This window comes from Desmodus rotundus, chromosome 5, assembly GCF_022682495.2.
Source record: "Desmodus rotundus isolate HL8 chromosome 5, HLdesRot8A.1, whole genome shotgun sequence".
Lineage (NCBI taxonomy): Eukaryota > Metazoa > Chordata > Mammalia > Chiroptera > Phyllostomidae > Desmodus > Desmodus rotundus.
This window is the reverse complement of record NC_071391.1, coordinates 102743718-102759467: the sequence shown is the minus strand read 5'-3', so window position 1 is coordinate 102759467 and position 15750 is coordinate 102743718. Positions and strand designations below refer to the sequence as shown.

General features: G+C 53.6%; 1 long non-coding RNA gene across 1 annotated transcript; it reads left to right on the top strand.

Annotated features, from left to right (window-relative positions):
* The first annotated feature begins 8472 nt into the window (after positions 1-8472).
* On the top strand, positions 8473-10723 carry LOC128781046 (uncharacterized). The gene is made up of 4 exons (XR_008426936.1): positions 8473-8865; positions 8964-9646; positions 9741-9967; positions 10240-10723. It is a non-coding gene; the product is annotated as an uncharacterized lncRNA (long non-coding RNA).
* The last annotated feature ends 5027 nt before the right edge of the window (positions 10724-15750 follow it).

Genomic DNA, 15750 nt, shown 5'->3' with positions numbered 1-15750 from the left:
CCCAGAGCAGCAGCCCAGCTCTGTGCCCGACTCACCCCCAGGGCTTTCACCTGGAGACTGCTTCCCCTCCTGTCTCCCGGTCTGTGGTTCCTGGGGACACCAACCCAGATGAAGCTGGAGGAAGGGGATGGACAGACCCAGACTCCCCAGCCGGCCCCCCTGCAGGGGGGACATTGTGAGTGTCTCTGCCCCAGACCCAAGGGGCCACAGGAACCCAGCTTAGGCACTGAGTTAACTTCAAGTGTCCTGTTTTTTCCAGAAACTTTGGGTGAAATTTGCATTGCATTCTATGATAAACAGCGATGTCTTATTTTTAATTTTAAAAATAGTGATTTCACCCCTTAATTATTATTTATGTGTACAAAAACTGTCCAACTCTTAATTTCTCATGGAAGGCTGTGAGACTGCCTTCTGACCATGTGGAGTGTTAAAACTTTAAAGGACCCTTTGTATTTTAAAAACTCTGCTTCTCGGTCATACATTGATAACGTCAAATCATAACTCCTGCCACCTCTGCACACCAGAGGGGTGAAGGAAGGATTTGTCCACACTGTGAGGCACTGTGAGGGGAAGAGGTAAGAAGCATGGCAGGCACAAACACACAGGACACACCCAGCATGAAGGCGACCTGCCCTCGACTCCCCTCAACTTCGTGGGCAGTCTGCCCCAACCCGGGTATGTGTGACAACCTTCGCCACCTCGGAAACGGAGCCTGACTCCTGGTGACTGCGTCAGAAGGAGTCCCTAGGCGCTGCTCTGGACTTTGCTCTGTGCACCAGTCTCTGAGAGCTGCTCGGTGAGCAGGGACAGCTGAGGGCACGTGGTCTCCACTCAGCCAGATCCAGCCACACAAAAGAAACAAGCACACCAGGCAGGGATCCTCTCCCGTCATTGCTGGGCCCACAGCCCTCAGGCCCCAGAGTGGCAGAGCCTGGCTGCAGTGCCTTTCTGCCAGAGTCCAGGGAGCCACTTGGGCCCAGCAAACAGCACAGGGACTCCGACAGCTGCTGGTGTTCCCAGGGATTCCCAGCTGTGGCAGAACCATCAGTGAGCAAAATGGACACCTTTGGGCCTGACATCTGCTGCTGTGCCCCTCATCCCCGCTTCCTCTGCTTGTAGTCCCTGCTTCCTGCGCATGCCCACATGGTGCAGACAGAGCTCACAAAACAGACACTTCTGCAGAGCGGTTTTATTTGGGTTTTCCCCACAGAGCACACACTGCTTCTTAGTTTTCATAATTTCATCTTTGAAAGAAAAAACCTGTCCCTCTGCAGAATCTCCTTGGATTTGCTGCTGTTCCCTGGCAGGAGGCACTGCCCAGGAGAAGCAGCACTCCTCTGCGGGCGGCCCTGTCAGCCTCTCCTGATTGCAGAGCATCTGCTTTCTTAATCCCAGGAGACCAGCCAGACACCCAACTTCAGCCTGTCCCTGACACTGTCCCCGGGACCCTCAAAGGGAAGCAGAGGGGAGCTGCCATCCAGCGGGGCAGCCAGGCAGTGGCTTCAGGAGGGGCCATCCCTCACTACCTGTTCCCGACAAGCCTGTGGCCTTGGGCAAACAGTATCTGAGCTGCCCCCACCTCCAATGGCCACAATTCCTGGACCCCAAGTAAGAATTGAACTGAGATCACTAGGGAGCTAAGATCACCAGGGCTGTCAGAGCCCCACTGCAAGCAACGCCGGGCAGGTGAACGTGAGATGAAATGGCAGGAGAACCACAGGTGACCTGGCCACCAGAGGCACAAGGGCTGGCCTGTGAGGAGTGGGGGACAGGAGGCAAATCCCAGCGTGAACCTGGTCTGCAGTTAGGACCTCTCCCTCCCTGAGGCAGCTTATTTGAGATGTCCTAAAGAGGGTGAAGAAATCATATGTATTTGTTAATGAATCAGTTTTATTCAAAAAATAAAACTGTGTGGAATAGAATATTCTGCCCCTCTGTGGCCCTCTCTGTGTCTGGGCCTCGGGGGCGGGGCCTTCACAGGCCACTGTCCAGGTGCTGAGAGGGGCTGGGAGACACACAGGAGAACAAGAACAGCACTGTACTTCGGACGATCCTAAGAGCCAGGATGAAAACAGACTTAGGGGAAGTGACTGGGGAGTGACAGGGACAGTACTGGTTCTATACTGCTGCCCTGACACATGACCTCAGAGGCAGTGGCCCAGACCACAGCCTGTGCGGTCACAGCTGCTGCGGGTCAGAAAGCTGAGGCAGGTTCATTGGGTTGTGCTCTTCCCCAGAGGCTCTAGGTGTTGGCAGAATCTTCTCCTTATGGGACAGTTCCCTTCCAGGTCCCTGCCAAAGGGACTCAGAAGCCACTCCCAGCTTAGGAGCCACCCACAAACCTTGGCCCCTGCCTCCAACCTGAAAGCCAGCAACTCAGGTTGAGTCCCTCCCACCTCAACTCTGCCCCACCCTCCTGCCCACCTCCCACTTGCAAGAACACCTTGGCCCACCTGGCTCACAGGGGATGGTTGCCTGGATACCTCTGTGACCTATCTTACCTCTGTGACCTGTTGCCATGTGATACCCCACAATGCAGGGTTGAGGCCTCTGCAGGGTGACTCCCAAGCAAACTCAGAAGGGCTCCCCCAGATGTGATCATATTGAAACTCAGACGTGGCTGTTCAGACAGAGCTGCTCACATGGAGAACTGGGGAAGCCTCTCCCAAAGGGACAGCAGGAGGCCCCAGGACAGAGACAGCAAGGCTGGCTGGGGTGCAGGACAGGGCAGACAGGGAGAATAAAGGGCCCTGGGGTGGGCTGACAATGCTATCAGAACCAATAGGGCATTCAGACACGAGAATGAGTAGATCTGACTTATATTTTGAAAGATCACTCTGTGATTGGACATTCAGAATCTTGGACATGTGTCCTGAGAGCACAGGTAAAGTTTAGACAGATGAAGAGGGTGGGAAACGTGCTTCGGGTGCAGACAGTGGGCCCTGCACGCAGCCCGGAGGCAGGAGACGTGAGGACTGGAGACCGGAGCTCAAGTCCTAAGAGGCCTGTGAGTGACGGGACAGGGAAAGGAAACAGAAGACCCTCCATGGAGGGCAGTGGGTAGAGGGGACAGGGCAGAGGGGACTGGGGACCCGCCATGGAGGGGGCAGGGCAGGGGGGATAGAATAGCAGCCATGGAGGGTGCAGATCAGTGGGGACAGGGGACCCAGCATGGAGGGCACAGGGCAGGGGGACAGGGGGTCCTCCATGAAGGGAGCCAGGCAGGGGAGAGGACCTTCCATGAAGGCAAGGAAGGGCAGACAGGGGACCGGGGGACAAAGCAGGAAAGAAGGAACATGGGACCCTCCATTAAGGGCAGATGAATAGGAAATCTTCTATGGAGGGAGTGAGCAGGGCAGGGACAGGGGACGTGCCATGGAGGGGGCAGGACCTTAAGAGGGGTGGGGCAGGAGAGACAGCCCAACTGCTACAGCAGGGACAATGTGGAGTGAACAGGAAGTTCAGGGAGAAGCCAAAACGGTAAATGGGGCACCCTGCCTGGAGGAGGCAGGACAGGAAAGACAGGACCCTCCATGAACAAGACAGGGCAGGGGAGACAGGGGGCCTTGGGAGAAGGCAGGGCAGGGGGGAAAAGAGACCCTCCATGGTCAGGATAGGGCAGGGTGGACAGGGGACCCTGGAAGAAGGCAGGGACAGGGGACATGTGATCCACGGGATCCACCATGGAGGGGACAAAGCAGAAGGCACTGGAAGCACTCTATAAAGACAATAGGGCAGGGGTGAGACAGGACACTGGGAGGGGCAGGAAAGGGAGACAAGGGGACATGGTGGTGGCAGGTCAGGGGGACAGGGAACCCTCCATGGCGGGGGGAGGGCAAGGGGATGGGGGCCCTCCATGGAGGGGGAGGGCATGGGGACAGGGGACCCTCCATTGAGGGGGGAGGGCAGGGGAACAGGGGACCCTCCATGGAGGGGGGAGGGCAGGGGGCCGGGTAACCCTCCATGGTGGGGGGAGAGCAGGGGGCAAGGGCCCTTCCATGGATGGGGGAGGGCAGGGACATAGGGGACCCTCCATGGGAGGGAGGGCAGGGGGACAGGGAAACCTCCATGGAGGGGGGAGGGCAGTGGAGCAAGGGAACCTCCATAGAGAGGGGAGGGCAGGGGGACAGGGAACCCTCCATGGCGGGAGGAGGGCAAGGGGATGGGGGCCCTCCATGGAGGGGGAGGGCAGGGGGACAGGGGACCCTCCATGGAGGGGGGAGAGCAGGGGGCCAGGTAACCCTCCATGGAGGGGGGAGAGCAGGGGGCCGGGTAACCCTCCATGGAGGGGGGAGAGCAGGGGGCAAGGGCCCTTCCATGGAGTGGGGAGAGCAGGGACATAGGGGACCCTCCATGGGGGGAGGGCAGGGGGACAGGGAAACCTCCATGGAGGGGGGAGGGCAGTGCGGCAAGGGAACCTCCATAGAGAGGGGAGGGCAGGGGGACAGGGAACCCTCCATGGCGGGAGGAGGGCAAGGGGATGGGGGCCCTCCATGGAGGGGGAGGGCAGGGGGACAGGGGACCCTCCATGGAGGGGGGGAGAGCAGGGGGCCAGGTAACCCTCCATGGAGGGGGGAGAGCAGGGGGCCGGGTAACCCTCCATGGAGGGGGGAGAGCAGGGGGCAAGGGCCCTTCCATGGAGTGGGGAGAGCAGGGACATAGGGGACCCTCCATGGGGGGAGGGCAGAGGGACAGGGAAACCTCATAGAAGGTGGAGGGCAGGGTTCCATGGAGGGGGGTGCGCAGGGGGACAGGGCACCATCCATAGGATGGAGGGTGGGGGACAGGGAACCCTCTATGAAGGGTGGAGGGCAGAGGGACATGGGACCCTCCATGGGGGGGAGGGGAGGGGACAGGGGACCCTCCATGGAGGGGGGAGGGCAGGGGACAGGGGACCCTCCATGGAGGGGGGAGAGCAGGGGGCCAGGTAACCCTCCATGGAGGGGGGAGGGCAGCGACATAGGGGACCCTCCATTGGGGGGGAGGGCAGGGGGACAGGGAACCCTCTATGGAGGGGGGATCTCAGGGGGACCCGGCACCCTCCATGGGGGGGAGGGAAGGGGGACAGGGAACCCTCTATGAAGGGTGGAGGGCAGGGGGACAGGGGACCCTCCATGAGGGGGAGGGCAGTAGGACAGAGAACCCTCCATGGAGGGGGGAGGGTAGGGGGATAGGGGAACCTCAATGGGGGGGAGGGGAGGGGACAGGGGACCCTCCATGGAGGGGGGAGGGCAGGGGGATAGGGTATCCTCAATGGGGGGGAGGGGAGGGGACAGGGGACCCTCCATGGAGGGGGGAGGGCAGGGGGATAGGGGATCCTCAATGGGGGGGAGGGGAGGGGACAGGGGACCCTCCATGGAGGGGGGAGGGCAGGGGGATAGGGTATCCTCAATGGGGGGGAGGGGAGGGGACAGGGAACCCTCCATGGAGGGGGGAGGGCAGGGGGCAGGGGACCCTCCATGGGGGGGAGGGCAGGGGACAGGGGACCCTCCATGGAGGGGGGAGGGCAGGCTGACTGGGGACCCTCCATGGGGGGGAGGGCAGGAGGACAGGGAACCCTCCATGGAGGGGGGAGGGCAGGGCGCAGGGGACCCTCGATGGGGGGGAGGGTAGGGGACAGGGGACCCTCCATGGGCAGGGCAGGGGGACAGGAACCCTCCATGGGCAGGGCAGGGGGACAGGGAACCCTCTATGGGGGTGGCAGTGTAGGAGGGATAGGGAAGGAGGGACAGGTGACATGGTATTCTGCCCCCTCCACAGTGGTCCCCTGAGCCCCCACGGAGGGTCCCCTCTCACCCTGCTCTGTCCCCTTTCCATGGTCCCCTGTCTCCCCATCCTTCCCTTATCTCAGGGTCCCCTGTACCTTTTGCCCTGCCCCTCCCAGGGTCCCCTCTTCCCTGTCCTGTCTCCCCCTGGGCTTCCTTCCCCGTGGATGGTCCCCTTTCTCTCCTGCCGTGTCTTCCGTGGTCCTTCCCTGGCCACTCACTCACAGGCCTCTGATGGGCCTGCGCTCTGGCCTCTTGTCTCCATCTCTCCTGCCTCCCGGCTGTGTGCCCCCACTCTCTGTACCTGAAGCACACCTCACCCTCTTCATCTGCCCAAATGAGCGATTTTCAACAGGTGTGCCCAGACACACTGTAGCGCCCCGCCAGTTTCGGAAGCTGCAACGCCTGACGACCCAGTCGGGGCGCGGACTTCTTTTCCCTTAGGTGGGAGATGAAAACGTGTGGACATGGTTTCCAAGAGACGTCAAAGAATGTTCTTCCTGTGGCCTATGGGCTACTTCAGAACTTAGGAAATGAAATCGTTGATTCATTAGAAAGAAACATCTGAGAAAAGAGAAAGGAAAAAAGGAGAAAAGGAAACTTAAGAGATAATAACAACACAGACAGGAGCTTTGGGAAGGAGCCAGAGCCCCTGAGTAAACAGTCAGGTGCTGCTGGTTCTAAGTGTTCTTGCCGCCCAGCAGGGCGCCTGCAGGGGCACACGGGTTGGAAATCGCGGGTTTACCTCCTGCCTGTGCTCCCGAGACACATGTCAAACATCATTGGAATGTCAAACCACAGAGTGATCTCCAGATGGGAGGGGTGGGGGAGGTAGAAGTGGGTGCAGGGGGTACATGGGGATGGGAGGAGACCTGACCTGGGGGAGAAACACATGATACAATGTACAGATGATGAGATACAGAATTCTGCCCCTGAAACCTGTAGGATTTGAGAAAACACTGTCACCCTGATACATTATTACAAATAAGTACAACGTGGGTGTCTTTAACATGATTAGATCGTGAATGTTGGGCCCTCGTGAATGGAATTAATACTCTTTTAAAAGAGACCCCAGACTAGACTTATCGAGCAGACCACTAGTCAGTGACAACATAGAAATGTCTACCCTCTGTGCTGTACACCTGAAACTAATATTGAATGTTAACTGCTATTGAAATCCACTGTAAATTATTTAAAACAAAAATCTTTATTAGCGATCTTTAAAAAATATAAACAGATCATGTCATTCTCGTGTCTAAAAGCCGTAACAGCTCCAGCAGTAGCCAGCGGCCCAGACAGAGTGACGCCGGGACGGAGTCACACTGATGGGAGACGAGCGTCTTCCTCATTCCCCCAGGTTCCTCTGTCACAGGTCTGCTGGCATCAGACACTGGGGCGAGGCGGAGCTCTGCTCCCTTGAGAGTATGCGAAATACTCAGTATGGCTGCTTAGTTCCAGTGTGGGAGCAGACACACAAAAAATATTAGTAGAAAAAGTCTTGATGATAATGAAAGCGTTTTCTACCCCCACCCCGAGGAGCTTTTCCTGCCCCCTGCCCTCCCCTGCACTCCGCCAGTCTGGGTCCCCAAGCTGTGGGGGCAACGGCTGGGAGACTGCACACACCCGGGCAGCCAGGAAACATGCACCTGGCTGGACGTCTCAACAGAACTGCAGCTCTCTCAGGAAGGGAACAGAGGACGACAGCTGCTAGGATCAGCCCTGCATGAGAGGACTAAATTTTCATGACACAGTGACTGGATCACAGCTGCGTGACCTGGCCATGCTGTCTCTTCCCCACCTCATCCAGGGGCCCCATGAGTCACCTGAAGCAGGAAGCAGCTGAGAACCAACACGCCCTCTGCAGAACCCTTGAGCGCTCACACCTGATCCCAGACTATGGCTTTTGGATACCTTAAGCCCTGGAATGTTGCCTGTTTTGAGTACTTCATGCCTCTCTTAACAACAAAAGCCCGGTCTGGGTCGCTTCTACATTACTCAAAGGTGTACAAGCACCCAAGCAGGTGGAGGCTCCACCTGGTATATCCTGGGACATTGGCTGAGTGGCCTGAGACCCAGAGCTGACACCAGGCTGTAAACCGCATCAGTCTGGTGAACACCACTCTTCCCTGCCTGGTGACTCTGCAGAACCTGCCTCACACAGCTCCAGTACCACAAGACACTCTTTTAGTGACTGAGCCTACGATGCAGCCGGTAGGAGGAGGCTGGCAGAGGAGGGTCTTGGGGTGCCTTGGGACCTTTGCTGACCTGTCCTTCGGCTTGTTGGTGGTAAAAGCAATGACAGGTGTGTTGCTTGGTCCTTCCTGTACTCAACCAGGCCCCGCACAGGAGGCAACAAGCAAAAGACCTGGGCCAGATAGATCCTCGGGTGAATTTTTCCAAACCTTTAAAGATGAGTGAAAAAATATCCTCTTCTAACTACTCCAAACAACTCAAGAGGAGGGCAGACTCGCAAGCTCATTTTCTAAAGCCAGCATTATCCTAATTCCAAAACCAAATAAAGACACTAGAAAGAAAGAAAATTATAGGCCAATATCCCTAATGAACAGAGATGCTAAAATCCTCAACAAAATATGAGCAAACCGGATCCAGTAATGCACTGAAAAGATCACACACCACGGTGAAGTGGAATTTATTCCAGGGATGCGAGGTGGTACAATGTCTGCAAATCGATAGAACATGACACATTACACCGTAAACACAAGGAAGAATAAAGATCACATGATCGTGGTAACAGACGCAGGACAGGGAGGTTGTTTTCACAAGTGTCAATCGACACAGCACGGGAAGTCCCAGCCACGGCCGCCAGACAAGAAGAAACAAAAAGCACTCAAATCGGAAAGAAGAAATGAACTCTCATCATTTGCTGATGACATGATACTAGGAACAAAATTAATGGGGATGTAAAAGACCTGCTCGGCACCTTGGCTCGTCTTGGCGGCACTCACAGTCACGGTGCCCATGAGTGACGCTGCTCAGGACCCAAGAGCAGCAGAGGGAAGGATGCACCGTTGGCGGGAGCATGTGCTTCTCAGTGACCTGCACATCCCAACTGCATAATGACACTTGTGCTCTGTCAAAGGTGAGGGGTGATTATTAATGTTTCTCTCTGTATTGGACAGAATGGTTCTCAAAATTATGGTAATAATGTACCTCGTCTTCATATGCTCTCCCTTCCAGAGATGACTCCACTTTATCTCTCACTGGGCTGAAGAAGGGAAAGGTGACGCTGTGGGTGAAATCACACACGCCTTCCTGCAGGGGGTGAACGAGATGTCTCAGAGAAGGAAAGTGACCCGTCCAAGTCCAACTCCTACTCAGGGCTCCAGCCAGGAGAGCGCAACCGCCCGTCAGAGAGAGACTGGCAGTCAGGGTGACCCTGTCGCACTGTCATAACGGGCTTCTCAGTGTCAGAGCCCAGGGAACTACCCACTTCACCTCATGGGAGCCACTGTGGCTCCTCCTCCCCACACAGAGACCCAGGGACTGTGACCCAGGGACCCAGGGCTTGTCCAACGTGTCACCCCACCAAAGGCCCTGGAGGCCAGCTGACCCTCCACATCCTGCTGGCAACCAGCACAGACCAGCAGCATGCAGGACAGAGGGACAGGTGGTGTCAGGAAGCCCCGGGAGGAGCCACTCAGAGCTGGTCCTGCCTCTTGCCAGATCCCAACTCCACCGTGAGCGCATCTTGGAAACGCACAACAGCACAAACTCCATGCCTCTCAGAACGCAGGACAGCACACTGACCCTCCTGTCCTGCTATCTGTGCAGCCAGCTCTGTCCACCTCCTTCAGGAAGAATACCAGAGAGAGAAGAAAATAAAAGTAACTTGTGGCAACCAGCAGAGCACTTCAAGGCCTGTGAGTAAAGAAACACTGTCCTCTTATTTCTAAAGAAAGTCTACTTGTTATCCAGGCTCACCACCTTCCATTCCTTTCTTCTTCTTGAAAAAAGGGAACTCGTCATTCTGGAGCCCCCAGGGTGGAGCAGGTCCACAACCGGCCGTGCCCCCACTGATGACAGCCATGAGCTCAGGACAGCATAGAAAACCGGCATCCGAGCATTCTGGAAGGAAGCAGCAGGGGCCAGGCTGGGGCCAGAAGTCAGCACTTGAGGAATGACCAGCGTGGTGGTGAACTGATTGGTGTCCCAGCCTAGATCTCGGCTCAGTCCTAAAGGAGGTGAGTCTCAGCACTGCTCCATGGGCAGGCGGGGAGTGACACAGGGCGGGACAAGGGGCCTGTGGGAGCCAGAGTAGGGACTGCTGGCGACCCTTCCTCTCTTCCCCTGGCTCTGCTCCTACCCTGAAGCTGCAGCCATGCCTGGGGCATAAGCTCCTAAAATGCCATGAAAAACACATCTGTTGGAAGGACCTGGGAAAATGGGCCTGTTGAGATTCACAGTTTTGGGGGAATCCTGCTGATTTTCTTTTTTCATTTTCTCCTCTTCCCAGCTCGCTCCAACCCAGTGCTGGAGGAAGAGGAATCTAAGATTCTGAGAGAATCCAGAGTTTCTAGCCAAGGGACCGGGGAATGCGGCAGAGACCCTGGAGAAGACCTGCTGAGGATGAGCCGGGCCAGAGCGGAGCCCACACAGCAAGGAGGCCAGCACGGGCTCCGTGTCTGCCGTGCTGAGGTCACCCCCACAGATGCTGAGACAGAACTGCGGTCTCCCCTTAATACGCTCCCCAGACTTAAAGAGTGGTCTTTGGAACGCTGCCATTCAGTGATGGAAGACAGGCTATAGAAACCCGTTCAGGCAGGGCATCCAACACTAGCTTTATTTGAACTTTGGAAGGAAAAAATAATTGAATTTGAATAGGCACAGAGGTCAGTGGAAGACGGCCAGAGCTCTGGAACCCCCGTCTGCAGATAGCTGTGCCCTGGATTTTAGTTTCCAGAACAAATTTATTTTCCCATAAATCTATTATTCTTTTACATCATTTGTTTGCCCCATGTTTTCCTTGTTAAGGACGAAGTTTCTTCTCTGAAAGGTAAACAAAAGCAAGTGAAAGCAGCTCTCAGCCCTCTGGGCGGCTGGCAGGAAGGGGGTGCTAATTCAGCACAGACTCCAGGGAGTGTGCCGGCCCAGCGGGACCTCAGCGCCCTGGGAGAGACCAGGCTTCATGTTGTGCTATTAACTGGGTGGGTCAGGAGGCTCAGACTCTGCCTGGCGATGGCCCACCGATCCTCCTGGTTCTGATGGATCTGTTGGTGAATGTGGAGGTGCAGTGACCAAATCCATGCCAGCGCAATACGTTCAAGCCTTGGCACCCTGCTTTGAAGTCACGTGGGCTTCACTTAACGCGTCCAAGCTGCTGACGACTAAAGGGAGAGATTCTGTTCCAGGCATCTTTGCGGGGAGGGGTGGGCTACAGGTAACATACAGGCCCCCATAGGGCATTGCTCCAAGAGTCCCCCCAAATCCTCCCCTTCCATGACATGTGGGGTGGTTTAGCACTGAATCACACCCATGACTGGGACATGGGAACTAACACGTGTACACATATATGGTCCCCTTTCTGCCCTTAATTCCATTCACCCTACTGTGTGCTGTGCCTTGTTCTACAGGCCACCACACATGCCTGGAAGTGGGCAGGAAAAAAAGAGAAAGACAAGTGGGAACTTCCGTCTTCTCCAGGAGCTCAGGATAACAGAATTTGCTGAGGGAAAGACTGGAATTGTTGCCAGATTCCACTGTATTTGAGGCATTTAGAGTGTGGTGCATGTAACCAGCTCAGGAGAGCCTTCAGCTCCTCTGAGGTTTGCTCACTGCTGCTCCCCCCCCCCGCCCCCCCAAGACTCTTACTCTACGCATTGGGTCACTTTATGAGTAAAACCATGACTGGCCTAGGGCAGGCAATAGGGAGTACCAGACAAAATGACCTCAAATTAAAAGAAAAATAATATCCACCCTCACAGATGTGTTTTGGAAGTCAGCCCACTTCTGACTACATACAGGTCTCACTTGGGAACATGTTAACATTATTTTTTAATTGCAATTTCTTTGACTTTATCACCCTTACCCCTGCCCACTGTCAAATGAGCAGAGAAGTAGAAAATGTCACCACCTTGGGCCAACTCTCTCCTGGTACTAAAGTGGGAGCCAGCACATGACAAAGTGCCGGGACAGGCAAGAGGCAGCCCCATCGCACAGGGTGGCAGAGGGAGCACGGGACCGATTGCTCTTCGTTACCAGCCCCCCACCCTGCCCCATGCCATCCCAGTGTCCTCTGGGCAGAGTCACTGGACTGATCACTGCTGGCCATTCACGTGGCCGCAGCCGCACTTCCCTCCACAGTCCCCACTCTGCTCTGCGGATTCAGGTCTATTCTGTGGCTGGTTCCAAGTCAGCAAATGAGTATTCTTTCTTCTGTAACAAGAAAAATTAGTTTCTCCACAGAAGGAAAGAGAAGCAAATTGGAATTCTGTGTGACTTATAGAACGGAGGACAAGGGGGAAGGTACTGGTCTATATACGAGAACAATTTATGTTATGCAGGGTGCTGGGTTCTTGGTTATAATTTTCAAAGTGAGTTAGGAAACCCTTTGGCCACTGGGATGCCTATGGGATGCAGGCTCAGCTGACAGAGGTCGCCACGGCATTTACCCAGCTGCCCTGCAGGACTTCCTCATTCCAATCAGCTAGAAAGCAGAGGAACAGACATAACACCAATGTTTTATTGAAACTAATTTGCTTTTTCTGAATCTTGGTCAGAATCACCAATGTCAACTATCAATGTTTTGCTGATGGGAACAGGAGGGGCTAGGGTCTAATTTTAAGGAAGATTGGATTCTGATGCGTGTTTATTGTAACCAAAGTGGTTGGTTGGGGTGTCTTCTTGCGTTGCTTAGATGGGTCTAGTCTCCAATGTCTCTTTCTCCATCTCACACGGTGCCCTCATTTCTTCTGCCACCCCATCCCTCTCTGATTTCCTCTCTAATCCTACAAAATCCACACAGACCGACCATTTCCATAAGGAGTACAACAGCCCTGTCTGGTCCCGTTTCTCCCGGGCAAACTGAACAGGTAATAACATCCCTCTTACCTAGGCTCCTGTGCTTGGTGTGCACAGGTAGACCCTCTCTGCCTCCTTGGCTGTCACGGACACACCTCAGCTCCTCAAGGTCACCTGTGACCCATCAGCTTCCTCCACGCTCTGACCCTGTCTCCCAACACCCCTCAGCAGAACCCCTACTTCCTGCCCCACCCCCTGCCTTCACTGTTTCCTGCTCCACACTTCCCTAGGTGCCTTCATTTGCCTATTTGCCAATCAACATCCTTCACCCCTTTTGAGACCCTACACATTTTACTATTTTAATTCTATTTGGTATTAAACTAGCTGTACGCCAACCTGTATGTCTCATCTAGTCTCAAGAAAAACCAGAGCCAGACAATAAGGTGATAAAAAAAAAAAAACCCAGATTTTATTCGGGAGTAAAATAGGAAAAAAGAGACCTAGGAACAGAATCACGTTCAACTCTGAACACATCATGGGCAAGTGGGAACTTACAGGGTGGAGCAGGTGGGGACAGTGGAGGCAAAATCACTAAGGACATATCAGGGTTGGGGAGATTGGGGTAAAGCAACCCAACAGGATGCTTCTGAAGGCGAGCCAGTGGGGGAGGGAAACTGGATTAGCTATGGAGAGAAGTCACATATGGAGGATAAGTGAGTCCAGCTAAGCCGACTCAGCAGGACTCTTGCTAAAACTGGAGAATGCAGAGACAACACGGAAGCCCCAAGGCAGAGGCCTCACGGCAGGATGACAGGGACTCTCATGAGGACAGAGTGCTCCGTCCCGTCCAAGTCCCAACTGTTCCCCTTGGGTTGGGGTCTGTGCTGACCTCAGTGGGCACTGATGTCCACCAGGTTCCTGCAGAGCAGTTAAGCTTGTCTTTGTCACCCAGGGCCTGGGCTCCAAGGTCAGCCCTGGATCCTTCCAGAGGCTGCGGGAGTCACCTTTGCTGTAGGGGCTGGAGGAGTCAGACGAGGGACAGAGACCTCAGGCTCCCTTCTCCCGCTCCCTCTCCCACAGGCTCCAGGGTCCCCCTAGGTTCTGACCCTGGATGTGAACGAGCTGACTGACACCCTCCTGCACTGTTTTAAACAAACGCACTAAACTGTGAGCCCTTCCCAAGAAGACAAGATGTTATTGGCTTTCTACCCCTAGTTCCTTAGCATAGTGCCTGAAGCCCAATACACGTTTGTAGAAGGAAGAGCTTCAGATTCTACTTGGCCATGACCCCCTGTGACAGATCACACCTGTCAACTTGTTCTGCAACGTTTTAGATCCTGTCAAACATTTCTTAGTGAACTAACCTATGACCCATCTATAAGAGGGGAGCCCCCCGAAATGGAATTTTAAAAATTGTGTATTTATTCTTCCATGTTCAACTTTAGTCACCTTCAAAGTACTCTCCAGTACCTATCAAGACTTGTTTCCACTGCTCAAAACAGTGTTTGAACTCATCGATTTCGATGCCTCTCCGTTCTTCTGCCATTTTGTGTTTCACCTCTTCCACACCAGCAAAACGTTTCCCTGTGAGGACTTTTTCATCCAGGGGAACAAAACAAACAAACAAAACAAAAGTCCTTGGGGGCTGGATGAGGTGAACACAGAGGATGGGGCACAGGGGTCATGCTGTTTTGGGTCAAAAACTGCTGAACACTCAGCACAGTGCGGGCAGGTGGGTTTGTCAATCACCCACCAGGAAATGGGCAAACACACTGAAAGTCTTCAAAAAGGAAATTCACTGAAGCCAAACACAGCCTCCCACATCAACACCAGCTGGTACACTGATACATACGGGTTCCTAGAAAACTCACCCAGTGGGGGAAGCCTGTACTTCAAGGGGCCCACCCTCCAGAAGATAATTCTCTGCCTTTTGGGTCCCCCTCATAAAGTCTCGGTTAAAAATAAAGATTGCTCAACACACACCTCACACACAGAACACGTGATTTATTATTATGCAGTACCTGCCCGAACACTTCGCCACGGGCACTCACTGTGTCATTCCTTAACAGGGGTCAGATGTTAAAGACTAGGGGTGTTTCTTTTGTAATGTCCAAAACAAAGTGGACACTATGTATACGAAATGCCTCTACATAAAATATTAGGTACAATTAAGCATCGTTTCAGTTTGAAAACCATAAGGACATGAATTTTAGCATTGAAATTCTCTGTAAGTAAACTGCCCAATTTCAGGATGGACCAAACCCTACAAATTTCAGCTTCACAAACCATTTGAGTGAGTTAAATAACATTTATTATGTTCATTTAACTATTCGGGCAGGAGATATTGCCACATTTTAATGTTTACAAAAGAGTTGACTTTTACCCAAAGAAAATAGGCTTCCCCTGAAGCTTTTCCTACCTGGGAAGTTACTGGTTCAATTTGAGTAAAAATGACACATAGTGCTCCACTCATCTGTATTTCTGAGCCTGTAAAACACACATTTTACACAAAATACAAAGAACATACAATTGATTTTTTTAAAAAGATAATGCTAAATGTACTATTTTGGACAAACTATTTCTACCTAAAAGTCTGTAAAATCACTTTTAATTCCTAACCTTTCCCCCAGCCTCAATATATTCCATGAAAATCACAGATGAGGTTGGAGTCTGAGATTTAAAAACAAAAAGTATGACATTTATTAGGTCTCTTATTTTCCCAGCATCTTAGCCAATACATAGTCAATTCTAGTCCAGATTTTATTTCTTAGCAGAACCTACACACATCATTATCATTCAAAAGAATAGTCTAGTGTTAAAAGAATAGTGGAACCCCTGGTTTGCTTTGAGTTCATCAGCTTTCCCGAAGGTTTTGTTGTTAAAAATAATTTTTTAAATGTGTTTGCGAGGAATGTGATTACTTGCCTCAACCCATAAACCTAATACTGCAGCCCACTGTTGGACACAGAGCTTCAAAGAAGGAAATGAGCCCAGCTAATTCCCTTCG